At 37.9% G+C, this 18,190-nt stretch overlaps 1 pseudogene; it reads left to right on the forward strand.

The window, feature by feature from the left end:
• Positions 1-2,763: 2,763 nt before the first annotated feature.
• LOC143671833 (sorting nexin-5 pseudogene) lies at positions 2,764-14,285 on the forward strand (annotated as a pseudogene).
• The last annotated feature ends 3,905 nt before the right edge of the window (positions 14,286-18,190 follow it).

An 18,190-nucleotide genomic window follows, 5' to 3' on the forward strand; every position in this document is an offset into this window, starting at 1 on the left:
TGCTTATTGCCAAAAAGAGGGGCACTGGAAAAATGAGTGTCCCAGTAAAACCACCTCACTAGCAGGTAAAAGGAGGCAGAACATTAGCCCCAGACCTTGTCTGAACCCCAACACCATTGCCGTGGTTGCTGATGAACTCTCCAACTAAGACAGAATGGGTTCCATATCTTTAGGTCCCTGGGAACCCATGGTCAAAGTGAAATTAGGGGACCAAACGATGAACTTCATGGTGGACACTGGTGCTGAGCACTCTGTAGTGACTCAGCCCCTGGAGAATATTTGCCCATCTTCTGGCCAAATGATAGATGTTGTGGGCACCACAGGTATAATACAAAGAAGACCGTTCCTAAAAGCCAGAGCATGCAGCATTGGGGGCCACTCTGTGTCCCATCAGTTTCTGTATATGCCTGAATGCCTGCTGCCATTGTTGGGGTGAGACCTCCTCAGGAAGCTGCATGCCCAAATTACCTTTGGCCCTGGAGGAAAAGCCTCACTGAAAATTAACGGCCCAAGAAAAATCCTGTCTTTAATTACACATACACAAGAAGAGTGGCATGAGAAGCCCAAAAAGGGAGGGGAAATTTCCCCTAAACTACCATTCCCAGACATACCGAGTGTCTGGGCAAAGCATCACCCACCAGGTTTAGCCAAAAACTGCCCTCCAGTAATAATTGCTTTGAAACCCATGACTCACCCCGTGGCAATGCGACAGTATCTGATTCCTCAAAAGGCTCTCGAAGGGATTCAAAGCCACTTGGTGTGGTTAAAAGCACACCGAATCATCCAACCGTGCAACTCTCCATGGAACACTCCACTGCTGCCCGTGAAAAAAGCTCAAACCAGGGAATTCGGCTCTGTCCAGGACCTGTGAGCAGTTAATGCAGCTATGGAAGCCATCCATCCTGTAGTTCCAAATCCATACACCCTCCTCAGCCTGGTCCCAGGGAAAGCTAATTGGTTCTTTTGTTTGGACTTAAAATATGCCTTCTTCTGCATACGAATAGCCCCAGGTAGTCAGGAGATAATTGCCTTTGAATGGGAAAGGCCCTCTGAGGGAGACAAAAGACAATAAACCTGGACCCAGCTGCCTCAAGGGTTTAAAAATTCTCCCACTATTTTTGGGCAAGCATTGGGGAAAGACAGTCATTCCAAGCCAGAAATTATAATTGTACTGTCCTGCAGTATGTAGATGACCTCCTGCTTGCTGCCCAGTCTCTCAATGACTGTAAGGTAGGGATGGAGCATCTCCTTTGCCACCTAGATCAGGCGGGTTACCACGTGTCTCATAAAAAAGCCCAACTCTGCCAACAGCTGGTTAAATACCTAGGTTTTTACTTGCAACAGGAAACCTGAAGCCTGGGGCCAGATTGCAAACAGGTAATTTGTACAATCCCCACACCAACCTCCGGAAAACAAATTGGAGAATTTTTAGCAGCCACCGGGTTCTGCAGAGTCTGGAATCTGAACTATGTGCTCTAAGCCAAACACCTCTATTAAGACACTATGGGGGGCAATCAGGACCCATTCCAATGGGGAACTGAGAAGGAGCATGCTTTCCAACATCTAAAAACATTGCTCATGCAAGCCCCAAGTTTAGGCCTTCCAGACTTAGAAAAACCCTTCACCTTATTTGTCCATGAGCTGGAAGGATAAGTCATTGGGGCTTTAACCCAAACCCTTGGATCATGGAAAAGGCCTGTTGCCTATCTCTCCAGACAGCTAGACAATGTAGCATTAGGGTGGCCCTCTTGCCTGAGAGCTGTTGCAGCCACTGCCCTCCTGGTCCACAAAGCCAGGAGGCTCATGTTTGGGCAAAAGCTAACTGTGCTGGTCCCCCATTCAGTCACCAGCTTCATGGAACAAAAAGGGCATCTCTGGCTATCAAATGCAAGACTCACCAAGTATCAGCCTACTTTATGTAAAACCCCAAACTTACAGCTCAGAGTCTGTCAAACCCTCAACCCAGCCACCCTGCTGCCCATCAGGCCAGGAGCCCCAGAACATGACTGTGTGGAAACTGTAGATAAAATCTACCCCAGCTGACCTGACCTTAAAGATCAACCATTAAAATGTTCTGACATCGAACTGTTCACTGATGGGAACAGTATGATAAAAAATGGAGTGTGCTATGCAGGATATGCCATCATTACTTTAGCAGACATTTTAGAGGTAGAAGCCCTGCCCACAGGAGCATCAGCCCAGAAAGCGAAGCTCATAGTGCTCACTCGGGGCCTACAATTAGCAGCAAGACAGGAGGCTAATATTCATACTGACTCAAAGTATGCATTCACTACCCTACATGTACATGGGGCATTATACAAAGAGCAGGGACTAATGACAGCTGGGAGAAAGCATGTTAAATATGAACCAGAAATTCTAGCTCTGTTGGAAGCAGTGTGGGCCCCCACTGCTGTAGCAGTTATTCATTGCCTTGGTCATCAAAAAGACAACTTCTTAATGGTGAAAGGCAACTGAAAAGTGGATTCAGCTGCCAAGGAGGTCACACTAGGGCACCTAACCCTTCCCCCAAAAGACAAACTAGTTGTCGCCCCTCTCATTCCCCATCCATTACAGTGGTGGAAGAAAACACCAACTTACTCAAAGCTGGGAAGCAACTGGTTACACAAGGAAGGAAAAATCAGTCATAAGGAATGTTGGATATTACATGATGGATGCATTATAATTCCTGAACACTTAGCATGGCCTTTCATACAGCATGTCCATCACCAGACTCACTTCAGGGAAAAAGCTCTTACTGCCAGCATGATTGCTCACCTGTACATACCTAGGCTTCCCTCCTGGGTAAAACTAGCATGCAAGAGATGCATTACCTGTCAAAAAAACAATGCCAAGCAGCCCAGCACAAAACTGGGGAGTCTGAAAAACCAGCTGGCTGACGTCAGCCCATTTGAAAATCTACAGGTGGACTTCACAGAGCTGCTGCAGGCCCAGGGATACCAATACCTTCTGGTATTTGTCTGCACCTACTCAGGATGGGTAAAAGCATATCCCACACATTCAGAAACTACACAGGAAGTGGCACAAGCCCTCCTGAAGGACATCATTCCTCAGTATGGGATGCCACTTACCATTGGCTCTGACAATGGCCCTGCTTTTGTGGCTGAAGCCCTTCAAAAGCTGGCAGAAACTTTACAAATAACTTGGAAACTCCACACTGCTTACTGGCCACAAAGCAGTGGGGCAGTGGAGCAGATGAATCGAACTCTAAAGGCACAATTAAGGAAGATCTGCCAGGAGGCGAAACTGACCTGGGTACAGGCGCTCCCTATAGCTTTATTTAAAATCAGGTCTGCCCCAATTAAAAAAATGGGATTCTCTCCCTTTGAGTTAATATATGAAAGGCCACCACCTCTTACTAGTGTTCTACAGGGAAACCTCAAAAATATTGGAAATCTAAGTCTGAATCAACACCTAGTGCAGTTGGGATGGGTCCTGAATGAGTTAAAGGGAAAGTATTGGAGGCAGTGTCTGAAACCCTCAGCATCTACCCTCCCATTTGTGAATTTGAGCCAGAGGTTTTAATGTGGGTCAAGGACCAGAAAAAAGGCTCCCTCCAGCCTCAATGGAGAGGCCCTTATTGTGTTGTCTTAAGCTACCCCTACAGCTGTCAAAATCACAGAAATCATTCCATGGATCCACCACTCCTGGGCCAAGAAAGCCACGGCAGATGACCCCTGGGAGTGTACCACTGTCCATGGACACCTGACCCATGTCATCCTCTGGAAGCCATCGTGTCCCCCTCCTGCACAACTGGAATTGGTTGACCCATGCACGGCCGAGGCTTGAAAAGATCATCAAGCCCTACTGCAGTTACTCCTGGAAGCTGACTGATCTACACACAACCAAAGCTTGAGGAGCTGCAAACCAGTCTGAGTATCCCCTCCCTCCCATCATAAGTACTCCTGAACTTTGAGCACACTCCCTAAACTCTCCTGTGTTTCCCTAGCCACAGCCCCTTGTATTCTTTATACGGCTAGATAAATTGTTGGCTCCTGCTCCCAACTGGGCTCCTTGCTCTATTATTTAATATTGATTTAGCAACAGTAGCTCCCCCAGACTGGAATTTGCTGGAAAAGGTCCTGATTGCTCTAACATACCTGTGTTGTGTGGGATGTATCTGTATCTTGTCTTGTGTGCCCTTCTAGGGTCTCTCAGTAGCAGTAGCCTCCCACCCAGCAGCAACTGTTATAAAGGGGTATGTATCTTCATAGGAGAAAAGTGCTGCTTCGTTGTAAACCAGTCTGGCATAAGTGCTGCTCAAATCCAGGAACATAAAAAGCGGGTCCGAAATTGGGACAGAAAACAAACAAACAAAGACTGGACTAACTGGATCCTGCTGCTAGCCAGTCCCCTATTTACCATATTAATCACTGAAAGTCCCTGTGTAATCAGAGCCCTCATCAAATTTATTAAAAGTGCTGTAGCACAGCGAGTCACAGCAGGAATCCCCCTAATGAGAAGGTACAAACCATTAAATTTGAGGTGATGCTATAACCTCTCCCTATTAAGTCAGGGTAAAAGCATCAAAGGTGGGAAATGTAGCAAGCAGGCCCCCCCTTTCTCTCCCTTAATTGGGCTGCCTTTCTATAGAAATCCCCAAACCCCTTCTCCTGACCTTCAGGACTGGATAAAACTGCAGGCAAGTGAAATAAGACACCTGGGATGGGGACCCTCCCCTAACAGCTCATCTGCTTCTGTAAACTGCTTCACACCTTAAACTGACCAATTATCTTTCCTTTAATATTGCTATTTACTGTATTAGGATTGCCCTATCTGTAGCATATAATAATGTCTGTAAAAACCAATGTTGCCTTTTGTTCAGGGCTCAGACTTTCGAGGTGACTCGGTTGAGCCTCGTGCACATGAGCTAATAAGACACTTGCTTCCCGAAACTGCGGACCCTTAGTCTCAGCCTGCTCTAATGGAATGTTCCTGGAAGCCTGCGGCCTCAATCCTGGTTTCCGTGCTACACTTTAAGAACTGAAAAGGCTAGCTATGCAAGCCCTTTCAACCTGGCTGGGAAGTGGCCAGCATTGCCCTGTCCTCTCCTTCCTTTTTAATGTAGAAATTTAGGGCTATAGATTTCCCTCTCAACACTGGTATTCTTTGGAATATCCCATAAGTTTTGATAGGGTATGTTCTTGTTTTCAATCATCTCAGGGTATTTACTGATTTCTCTTGCAATTTCTTCTTTGGCCCACTGATTATTTAAAAGCATGAATTTCCCCTCCAATTTATTTGTGAATTTTCCAGTTTTACACCTGTTATTTATTGATTTCCAGCTTCATTTCAATATGATCAGAGAAACTACTTTACATAATTTCAATCTTTTAAAATTTATTAAGATCTGTTTTGGTTCCCACATGTAGTCTATCCTGGAGAATGATCCATGGACACATGAGAAACATGTATATACTGCTGTTTTGGGGTACAATGTTCTATATGTGTCTGTCAAGTTGGTTCATTTATCATTTAATAGTTAGATTCTCTATTTCTTTATTAAATCTCTTTAAGTTCTATTTATTGATGAAGCATGTGTTGAAGTCTTTCACGATTATTGTAGAGATGTCTATCCACATACAGGCAATCTCTGAAAGTGCAGGCTATTTCAAACAGAGATGTAATATTTTTCAATAAATTTATTTGCAAACACTCCATGACTGCCAAACATAGATTCCCTCCCTCTCCTTTACCTGTTTTCTGGTACTCTGTAAATCTACTTTCTGCCTCTGAGAGTGCTTTTTTTAGACATTTCTTATAAATGACATCATACATTTGTCATTATTTCATATTTCATTGAACATAATGTTTTCAAGGTTCTTCAATTTTGCAACATGTTTCTTAACTTCATTTTTTATTTGCTGAATGATATTCCATTGTATGTATTGTACCACATTTTGTTTATCCAGTAATTTTTTATGGATGCTTGGATTGTTTCTACCTTTTGGCTATTGTGAATAATACTGCTATGAACATTGGTGTACAAGTATCTGTTTGAAAATCTGTTTTCATTTTCTTTGGGTACATATATACCTAGAAGTGAAATGACAAGGACATATTGTAATTCTATATTTAAGGATTGTTTATTAATGAAGCAGAGCCCTACTGTTCTAACATAGTCACCCATTTAGGTCAACCTTTCCCCTTTGCAGGATCTCCCTCTAAAATAGTTGCATCTCTGGATGTTTAATACTGATAGTGACTGAGAGTTCACTATCTTGAGAATGTCTTCTCCAGTTTTAAAAAGTTAAATCTGAGATGGTTGATTAAGGAAGACCATACTCAATTCTCTCCCAGAGAAACACCTAGGAGACAGGCAGAAACTGTCAGGAACAAATGTTCTGGGGCTCAAGAAATCTGGGGAAGTGCTTTGGAATGCCCAGGATAGTGCTGGATGAAGAGAAGAAGCTGCAGTAAGGGACCATGAGGGGCCCCCTCAGTTCATGCTCCTGGTGCCCATCTCCCATTCTCAGGACAAGAACTTGTGAGGTGTCTGGTCCTAGATGGATGAGTTGCTGAAGAATTGGGAGGGCCATGGAGGTCCACTTTCCCAAGAATGGGGCTGTTCATGGTTTAGCACTATTCCAGCTTTTGGCCAGTGAATTTGGACTTCTGATGTCTGCACTTTCAAATTGCCTGGCCTGGCACTGCTACACCATCATCTGGAGTCAGAAGAGAGCTAAGAACAGCCTGCCTTCTGAGGATGGAGGGGAGTAAGTTGTTGAAGAGGAACATCTACTGGCAGGTGAAGAAAGCACACCTCTGGGAAGATAACCAAATGGCTTTTGGATGAAGAGGTCTATATGATCAACAGGCCAAGAAAATTCATTTTGGGGAACAGAATTAAAAGTTTAGTGTCCTCACCAGACTCTCTCCCCAGGACAAGGTGGAACTGGTGTGTGCCTCTTAGTGGGTCCCTGGCTGTGCTCTGGTTAAATAATACTGATAAATCAAATGTTGAAGAAATGCATTAAGACAAAGCCAATCGACAAAATCATCTTGGACAAGAGAAAGACTCAACCTTCAGAGTAAACTCACCAAGATAATCTGATGCCCAGACATGAGTAAAATATTACAAGTCTCACTAAGTAACAAAATGATATGGTCTAGTCAAGGGAGCAAATTAAGTTTGAAGAGATACAGAATTTGGAATAGCTAACCAAAGATAGTCAAACAAATCTCCTAAATCAATTCAAGGATGTGGCTAAAGAGAAAAAAAAATTAAGAAGTCACTAGGTGAGCACAAAAAAATAATTTGAAAGGATGCAAAGAAAAATAATGGGTCTTATGCAAATGAAAGCTAAAATAGAAGAAATTAAAACTACACTAGAGGCACACAACAGTAAATTTGAAGAGGCAGAACAAAGGATCAGCTAGGTAGAAGACAGATAATCTGAATTCAAACAGAGAAAACAATGAGAAACTTTGAGCAGGGTCTCAAGGAATTGATTATCAACCAGAGGCACACAAGTATTCATGCCATGGGTATCTCAGAATGAGAAAAAAATGGAAAAAGAGCAGAAAGAATATTTAAGGAAACAATGGCAAAAAAATTCCCAATTTTTATGAAAGACATAAATACCCATGTCCAAGAAGTGCAATGTATGCTAAATTGTGTTATTCAGAATAGACTTATTTCAAGACACGTACTTATCAGAGTTTCCAATGCAGAAGATAAAGGGGGAATTCTGAAAATAGCAAAAAAAAAAGTGATTAATTACATAAAATAGATGCCTGAAAAGACTAAGTGCTGGTTCCTCATCAGAAACCATTGGGGTAAGAAGGCAGTGGTATGATATATTAAAGATACTGAAAGGGAAAAGGAGTCAGCCAAGATTTCTCCATCTGTCAAAACTATCCCTCAAAAAATCAGGGCATGTTTAAGATATTTACAGATAGACAGATGCTGAGAGAGTTCATTATCTAGAGACCTACCCTACAAGAAACACTAAAGGGAATCATGCAGGCTGAAAGGAAAATACAGGAGCCAGAGATTTGGAGGGCTGTAGAAATGAAGAGTATTAGTAAAGGTAACTAAAAGGGTATAAGGAAAGAAAAAATAGATGGCATATAAAAGCCAAAGTATAAAATGGCTGAAGTAAGTAATGCCTTTACTGTAATGCATTAAATATTAATGGATTAAACTCTACAATCAAAAGATACACATTGGCAGATTGGATTTAAAAATATGTTCCATCTATGTGTTGTCTACAAGAGACTCACCTTAGGCAAAGTGACATAAATAGTTTGAAAATGAAAGGTCGGTAAAGATATTACACATAAACAATAACCAGAAAAGAACAGAGGTAGCTATACTAATATTAGACAAAAGAGATTTTAAATGCAAAGCTATTATAAGGGACAAAAAAGAACATTATATATTAATAGAAGGGATAATCCACCAGGAAGAAATAGCAATCATAAATATATAGGCACCTAATGAGTGTGCCCCAACTACAAGAGCCACATTCTAACAAAGCAGAAGGGAGAAGTATACACATCTACAATATTAGTTGGAGAATTCAATACACCACTTGATTAAGAGTTAGAACATCTAAGCACAGGATCAAATAGGAATCATATCTTGAAGAATTTGATAGATAAACTAGATAAAACAAACATGAAAAACAATGAACTCCAAAAAGACAGAATATGTATTCTTCTCAAGTGCCCATGGATCATTCTTTTTATTTATTTATTTATTTATTTTTTTGCAAGGGCAGGCACCGGGAAGTGAACCCGGGTCTCCAGCATGGCAGGTGAGAATTCTGCCTGCTGAGCCACCGTGGCCTCCATGGATCATTCCATATGAAAGAACAGGTGTTGAGTCACAGAACAGGTCTCAGCAAATTTTAAAAGATCATAATTATACAAAACACTTTTTCTGATAATGATGGACTGAAATTGAGAATCAACAATCACAGAAGATTGGAAAATGCACAAATTTATGGAGGCTAAACACACTATTTAAGAAACAGAAAACTACAAGTTTTGGAGAGGATGTGATGAAATAAGAACACTTATTCACCACTGATGGGAATGTAGAATGGTGCAGCCACTGTGCAAGACAGTTTGTTGGCTCCTCAGAAACCTAAGCATAGAAATGTTATTTGATCCAGTAATTCTGCTTCTAGGTGTATACCCAGAAGACCTGAAAGCAGTGATGTGAACAGACATTTGCACAGTTATGTTCATAGCAGTATTATTCACAATTGCCAAAAGATGGAAACAACCCATGTCCATCAACCAATGATTGGAAAAGAAGATGTTTATATATTAATTAATTTATTTATTTATGATGAAATATTATTCTGCAGTAAGAAGGAACAGAGTCTTGAAGCATGACCTAGCAAGTATGAACTTTAAGTACATTATGTTGAATAAAATAAGTCAGATATCATAGGACAAATATTGTATGATCTCACACAAGCTAATTATAATAAGCAAACTTATAGAGATAAAATCAACAGTATAGGTCACCAGAACATAGTATAAGGGCAGAGAATGGGAATCTGATATTTAATTTGTGCAGAATTTGTAACAAGTTTGATTACAAATGTTTAGAAATGGATAGAGATTGTGGTAGCACTTTACACCAAGTATAATTAACAGTGATGATATGTGGGTGTGATTGTGGTTGAAAGAGAAAGTTCAAGGTTGTGTATGTCACTAGAAGGAATGCCAGAGTTAGAAACATGGGACTGTATAACATAGTGAACACTCTTGTGAACCATGAGTGTGATCAATAATAGAAATGAAAAAATGCTGTTACATGAATTAGAATAAATGTAGGATACTATTACAAGGTGTTAGCAATAGGGTGTTATATGGTAAAAATATACCTAAAGTAAACAGTGGACTATAGTGAATAGTGGTACATTTATTTTTTTACATCAATTGCAAAGAAAAACAAAAAGTAAACACAAAAGGCATATTATGTTAAGTGAAAAAAAGTCACAAAGTCCTACATACTGTTTGACTCTATTCATATCAAATATTAACATAAATAAATTTATAGAAATGGAAAAATAAGTTATTGCTCTTACAGAAATAGACTAGTAAGTTTATGTAGGGCTAGATAATTATAGAAGGGTTGGGAAATGACTGCTGAGGGCTACAGGGTTTTTCTTTCTGAAGTGGTGAAAATATTCTAAAATTGATTGTGGTGACTGATGTACAACTCTGTGAATACACTAATTATAATAAGCAAACTTATAGAGATAAAATCAACAGTATAGGTCACCAGAACATAGTATAAGGGCAGAGAATGGGAATCTGATATTTAATTTGTGCAGAATTTGTAACAAGTTTGATTACAAATGTTTAGAAATGGATAGAGACTAAAATGCATTTTATATTTTATATGATTTATATGGTATGTGAATTTATCTCAAAATTACCTTAAATAAATTAATTTTCACCTATCTTATTCATTTTGAAACAAAATTACAACTTTCTATAACTTCTACTCAAAAGATAATTACCACACTTGGCTTAATTAATGAACAGGCAACTTATCTAAGTCTCTTCAGTAATAATTTGCAAGTTAGAATTTATATCCTGCCTCAGAAAGTGTTCTACTTAAATAATTTTCTGAAATTGCATAATCCCAAATAAATAAAAAAAACAAAAACATCAAATGTAAACTAACCATTGCCCTTGAGTAGCAAATTAAATTGGTTCCCCAACATAAATTATAAGGAATTCTATGTAAGGTAAACAGGGCTGCAAGTCACTGATAATTCTGTAAACTCAACTAAGGCTCTACCATGGTGATAACCATTGGGGAAAATTATAGCAATATTTCTGAGCATTTCTCAATTCAAATGCTTTCATTAAATTAACTAAACAGAATCAAAAGTTATTTTAAGTAATTAATAATACTTCAGTCCAAAAATGTCAGGATGGTAAAAGTTTTTAAATGCCTTCTCTTTAGTTTTTAAAGGAAGAATACTCTAATCACCATAACCCTAAGCCTATAATTAAAGTTTGATGTTTCAGAGTTCTTCATAATCAGTCTATTTTACAGGTAGTGTAGATGAATTAAGAACTCACCCAGTACAATTTAAGAGGCACTGGAAAACTGTTATTGGTGCAAATCTTTTTATCAAGAGTCACTCATATCACAAATAGTATAATTTGTTATTTCCAACTTCTGAAAAATCAATACAAATTAGCGAAATGCATAACAGAAAAGAAGAAAATGTAGTCTTCAATAAAGAAATGAAAAAATACCAGAATTATGTTAAAAATATACTTAAACTCCCTATATAAATCAAATGGCAAAGTTAAATAAAGAAAATAGTTATTTTTATCTATGATCTTAGCAAATATAGCTTATTCACAATATCTATCATTGATGGAAGTATGGGAAGTGTAGCCTCATATACATTGTTGATAGCAGTGCAAAGTAATATATTATTTAATTAATTATTTATTTAATAAATTGATGCTCATTATTTATTTATTAATCTGGTGAACAATGAAAAGGAAAGCATTTAAAACAAATAGTTAATTATACCATGCATGGTGAAGAAAGAAAAAGGAACTAATGCTCATAGGTCTCAAGGATGACTCTTTGGTACTCCCCAGGCAAAGATAAGAAAATTAGATTTGCTGAGGTGATGCTCAAGGGTCAGAGAAATCTATACTATGTAGTGGAGGAGTTGGATCAATATCAATTATGTCTTCAAAATCAGTAACAACAAAAGAGACCATGATTTCTTCCAATAACCTTCCTGTATAAAGACTTTTACAGCAATTATGATTGGCTGCCACCTTCAAGACTCAGTGGATTTAATAGAGGGCACAAGAGCATGTTAGACACTTCATATATACCATTTCACATAATCTAAACTTCAATTCTGCTTCCAGTCATGCCTCTGATGAATAGTTTTGTGCAGGGTCATTCTTACTTCAAACTTACTGACTGTGCTGATTTGAAACTCTTATGTGCCACAGAAAAGCCATGTTCTTCTAATTCAATTTTGTGGGTGCAGACTTATTGTGGGTGGGACTTTTTAATTAAGTTCTTTCCATGGAGATGTGACCTATTCAATTCAAGGTGAAAAGAAAAAAATCTTTTCTTTTTGTTCCTAATATTTTTATTGGGAAATATCCACACATGTACAATCCAACCATATTATAAATCAATGGCTCACAATATCATCACATAATTGTGTATTCTTCACCACAATCATTTTTAAAACATTTGTATCACTCCATAAAGAGAAGTAAAGAGGAAAAAAAACAACTCATGCATTCTATACCCCTTAATCCTCCCTCTCATTGACCCACAGTACTTCAATCAATCCAATTTTTACCCTTTATCTTTTCCTACTATTAATTTGTTTTTTTCTTAATCTTATCTTGGAATGCTTTTTGAGAGAGAGCCCAGAGATATTGGCAAGAAAGAAAGAAAATAAATAAATTGCCCTGGGGATAAGCAAGAAGAACCCATAGGAGCTGAGAGAGCCGATTGAAACCAGAAGCCAGTAGAGAAGAAAAACATGTCACCATGTGCCTTCCCATGTGACAGATAAATCCCAGATGCCAGCTGCCTTTCCTCTGAGAAGATATTCTCTTCTTGGTACCTTAATCTGGACATTTTCATGGCCTTAGAATTTTAACTTGTAACTTAATAAATCCTTCTTTAAAACCAATCCATTTCTAGTATATTGCATTCCAGTAGCTTTAGCAAACTAAAACACTGACCTCACCTCAGGAATATCCCTCATTTCTTTCATTTATGGCCCTAGTCCTTCTTTCATGTTTTAGTATGAGAAACTTCTGGGTTTTTCTTCAACACTTGCATATATGCTACCTAGAGTTGTGTGGGAATAAGCACCTTATGAGGTAACCCTCAACCAATGTAGGATGAAAGCCAGCAGAAAGATCCGAAATGCATCCCCTGTGACTCCTTAGAAATTCCTGTGGGACTGAGCACTGGACTACCCAATATTACTCTTTCTTTGTTCTAGGTTTCACTCTTTATGGGCTTTCAGTCTGCAACCTGGCATCACTTCCCAAATGTAATGTCTTATTCTACTAATCTTCATTTGAAAACAACTCATGTTAATATAATATGGATAAGCTTAAACAGAGAAATTTAAATTTTAGAGATACATTCTGAAGAAATAGGGGAAAAATGACCTTATTGTATATTAGGTTGTAACATTTTAGGGACAAAAATACTTAAAATGTAAATGTTCAATAATAGGGGATTGGCTAATCTCTAAAATTCTAAGGTATACAATAATGGTTTCATTGTAAAGTAGCTCAGGCCACAATCCACTCCACCCAGGTACTTGAGGGAAGTCATCAAAACTTGCTGAACCTCAGAGAATAAAAAGTAAGGGAGACACAATTTTCAGGTTTTGACTTCTGAAGAACTTTAATTTATGCAAGGGATTTCTCCTAGATTTAAACTTTGGGGTTTTAAGATCTGTATGTGAAATACAACATGGGTTACTTTTATTTAAAATTCAATCCCCAAAAGTGGCATTTCTGTAATGTGGTATTCATTGCATAACACTTTATGAAGATTTAGATATGATAGAATAGCTTTTCATGATTAATTGGAAAAGAGAGAAGGAAGCACAAAACCAGTGTTAGAAATAGGATCTCAGAGACAATTATTTTTCCTTCCTAACCAATTTCTAAAACTTTTGAGGACAGCCAGATGAATTGTTCATTGTAGTAGTCCAAGAAGTATCAAGAAGAGAAAGGATCTTGTGCAAAAGCTGATAAAATGACCAGATATCATAAAAGTGTTGCAGATGACTATATCCACACTGCTGCCTGCTTGCATAGTCTGGCTTTAGAAGAGCCCTTGGTCATCCAAAAGTACCTATTGAAGGTTTCTGAGCTATTTGAAAAACTTAGGAAAGTAGAGAGTTGAGTCTCATCAGATAAAGATTTAAAGCTGATGGAGCTCCTCCAGTATTACATGTTCAACATCGAAGTTGTGAAGGATCTCCTGTACAGATGTACTAAAGCTCTCATTGACTATGAAAACTCCAACAAAACTCTGGATAAGGTTTGGATAAAATGCAGAGATATCAAGTTGATTAAGACACACCAGCAAAAGTGCTGCCAAAAATTTAAAGAGCTTTCTGAATCTGCAAAAGAAGAACTGATAAATTTCAAACAGAAGAGAATGGCAGCATTTAGAAAGGATCTAAATTAAAATGTCTGAACTGGAAACAAAACATGCTAGGAACAATATCTCCCTTTTGCAGAGCTGCGTTGACTTGTTCAACTGATCTGCTTTTATTCTGAATGAAGTAAAGAAAGCAAATGTGAAAGCCAGCGTCACTTGCACTTAAATCATTAACCATGGAAGATTTAATAGTTTTGACTTTAGATTAAAATTATGTCAATAAATATTTTGATTTCCAAATAATCTTGACAGAGATGTTTAAGAGTAGTTCAGTGGTAGAATTCTTGCCTGCCATGCAGGAGACCTGGATTCGATTCCCAGCCCATGCACTACCCCCACCTCCCCCCCAAAATCTTATCATTTAACCATGTTGGTTTAAAACTTTTTATTGCATATTACAGGACTTAACTAATCTTTTTCCTTATGCATTAATACTGTATTGGGCAGAATCTAAACTTTGGGTTCTCCTATAATTTGTCTATAGTCATTAGGAAAGAGTGCAGGAAACATGTGCCTTCAGGAAACAAGAAATATAATTGCCTGGCACATGTCTGTCTCACTATTTCATGTGTTTGTGTCCCTGGAAATGGAATACTTTAGAATAGGAGCCAGTTACTCTGTTACAGGTAACAGACATTCCAATCCTTAACTGAGCAGCTTTTTCTTACCTGTAAATCTTCTAGTGCTTTAGACATCTCAAGTGTTTATACTATAAGGAAAGCAGGAGCATCTCATTTGTCTTTATACATCTTTTGCTACTCCATCTTTATAGTTGGGATTTAAATATTTGAGAGGAGAGTTAATCTAAGGGTAGAGAAACAATATGGACTATTTTAGAAACAGCCAGATCTGCATTCAGAATTGTAAGTTCCTCCCTAACTGGTAGTGGGAGGTCTATCGTGTTTAGGTTTTTGTTTTCTATAATGTGCAAATAAAATAATGAATCATGCTACTTTAAAAAAATAGAAGAGGAGTGGTAAATTTTAAGAGCTAGACTTATCCAAGATAGCAGGATTTCTATATGTTATCCATATTCTCCAGGGAGGGGGACCCAGCACATCATGGACTTGGATATTATGCTTGATGGCTTAAACTAGAAAGAAAATGGGGATTATCAGAGAATAGAAAGCTTCTTACCCCTCTGTCTAAATTTGACTGTAAATTCCATCACTTTCCTCCCAAAACCAGAATGGATGGAATAATAGAATGATTTGTCGGTTCCTGGGAAAGTAATTAAGTTACATTTACTAGTGAGCAGTGATTCTGTGATAAAAAGTAATGAACCTCTTCTTTCTTCCTCCTCTTTTTACCTGCAACAAAGTCAGTAAGTTGAGAGAGGTATCAGTCCTCTCTTAAGGGAGCTCTGGAATTTACACCTTCATTTTGCTTTTTTTTCAATTTTTGAGATATATTCATACACCATTCAAACCATCAAAAGTATGTAATCAATGGCTTATAGTATCATCACATACTTGTGCATACATTTTCATGATCAATTTTAGAACATTTTCATTGTTCCAGAAAAGAAACAAGGATAAAAATAAAAACCCAATGCTCTCATATCCCTTACTCCCCCCATTGTTGACCCAAAATGCTGGTGTGATACATTGTTACTGTCAATGAAGAATATTAAAATATTACTGTTAACTCTATTCCATAGTCTGCAATAGGTACATTTTACCATTTACCTCCATTTTATTAAATCCTTGTAGTAGTGTCATACATTTGTTGTAGTTCATGAAAGAACTTTTTAATATATATCTTTATATTTGTACATTTGATCACAGTCATATTTAACCACAAGATTCACTGTGTTATAAATCACCATGTTTTAGCCTTCATCTTTCGTTCTAGACATATACATGACTCTAAACTTCTGACTCTCCATTTCTCACTTTTAGCCACTCCACATTGAAAAACAGTGGATTCATGTGTCCTCAGGAGATGTATAAGGAAATAGGGATAAAAAACAAAAACTTTAGTAGAAGACAGATGAGTTAAGTGACAAAAGTGAAGTACAAAGAGGAGTGGAAGTTCAAGAAACAGAGAAGAAATAATAAGCTGCTGGAATTTGTTATCATTGAATTAATGACTTAGAGGACAAGTAATATTTTTGAACTATTAATGAGAAGCAGCACAGGTAGGGTAAATATGAGAGTGAAAGCAATGAAGCAAGAAATGTCAGAGTAAGTTTGTGGAATGGCACATAGATCACTTGAACGATAGCTTTGGGTACATTTAAGAACTGAGAAATACGGATTGAAAGATGAATTGGGTAAGGCAAGTAAAATTCTTGAATACTAGGTTAAAATCTAAGTTTACTTTATTTGCCCATGTGAAATGTGCTGCAAGATTTTGAGCACAAGCCTCTAGAAATAGAGGTATGTTTGATTCAAAAAGTGGAACGCAACTTATAAAACCAAGTGATAGTCTGTCCTATTACATTTAACATTTCCACATGTCCTTATGGCTTTCTAATGAACCCTCAGAGATGAACTGAATGAAGACAGGCTTTAGGCACCCCTAAATAAGATGGACATAACTCAAATATCAAAGACTATTATTCTCTAGTCAAAAATTAACTTCTCGGGGTACAAGGGTACTTCAGTTGTAGAATTCTTGCCTGTTGTTTGGGAGACGTGTGTTTGGCTTCTGGCCCATGCACTTACCAATACAAACAAAAACAAGCAAACAAACAAACAAAATTCAACAAATGATGCTGCAATAACAGAATACTCAAATGGAAAAAAGAATGAAATGTGACACCGCCATACAGCATGCAAAAAAAAAAGTAACTTCTCAATACTAAATTTGAATTATCCAGTATGGTCTCAAGTTTACTTTAGTTTGATCATTATAAAAACCTTGGGATGAGGTACTCAACATGGCAAGGCATGACATCCCTTGGAAAAATATCTCCCTGATATTGAATAATAAAAGGACAAATCCCACTTACTTAAAACTCTGGAAGAAGATAGGGTCTGGAAAAGACTCCACAAATACTGAATTAAAAAAAAAGTAAAACCACGTGGGAGATTGCCTTCCTTGATACACCAGTCTTAATTCTTTCCTGTCATTTGACTCCACAAAGTTTACAGACACAAAGAGGCAGCATGGCTTATGTCCCTCCTCCCACAAAGGAAGACTAGAGAGCCACTCAGAGCATTGAATTAAAACCCTACCAAAAAACAAACAAACAAACAAAAAATCTTACCAAATCTCAGCAGTCCAAGTTCACAGTGGCCCAGGGAAATAAAAATGAAACAAAACATCACAAAACTGTTGGCAAGAGGTGCACGTACTCATTCCAGTCCCCGTTTGCTTAAACATGTATATGCAAATTGAACCTTCTTGGATTGACCCTATCTGAGCCACCAGGGCAGGATATCCTAACCAGAAAAAAAAAACGGAAGCAGAACAATCTCACAAGAAAAATTAAAAAAGGGAGAAACTGAGCTGCTGTATGACAGAATTAGTGCCAGAAGTGAAATATATAAGGAAAAGGAAGCATGAGTGAAAGAGAGAATTTTAAAAAAATCATACATGCTAGGGAGAAAAATCTTTGCAAAAACAAGCAGAATAGATCAAGATTCCCAGAGAAAGAACAGAGTAAAGGAAGCTTCTTGAAGGGAAAAAAAATTCACAAAAAGCACTATCTTAAAAATTGTACCACATATCCAGGTCAAAAGTCAGATGAAAAAAAACCAAGAAAATATGAATATAGGTTACTCCAAAAGTGCAGAATAAGTTGGCTCAAACAGAGAATAGTCTTTACATAAAAGCCAATAAATAATAAGACCCTAGACAAGAGGGAGGATTTGGCTCTAAGAGTCAGCACATAAATATTATCGGATGCTTAGACACAAGAAAAATTGTAAGGTTATACTAAGAAAAGGTAGATATTGCTCAGTCAAGGGAACAAATGAAAACTTCAGAGGAGACTCAATTCAGAAATACTTATTAAAGAAGCTCAAGCAAATCTCCTAAATCAATTCAAGAGAATGAAGG

This window comes from Tamandua tetradactyla, chromosome X (genome assembly GCF_023851605.1).
Source record: "Tamandua tetradactyla isolate mTamTet1 chromosome X, mTamTet1.pri, whole genome shotgun sequence".
Taxonomy (NCBI): domain Eukaryota; kingdom Metazoa; phylum Chordata; class Mammalia; order Pilosa; family Myrmecophagidae; genus Tamandua; species Tamandua tetradactyla.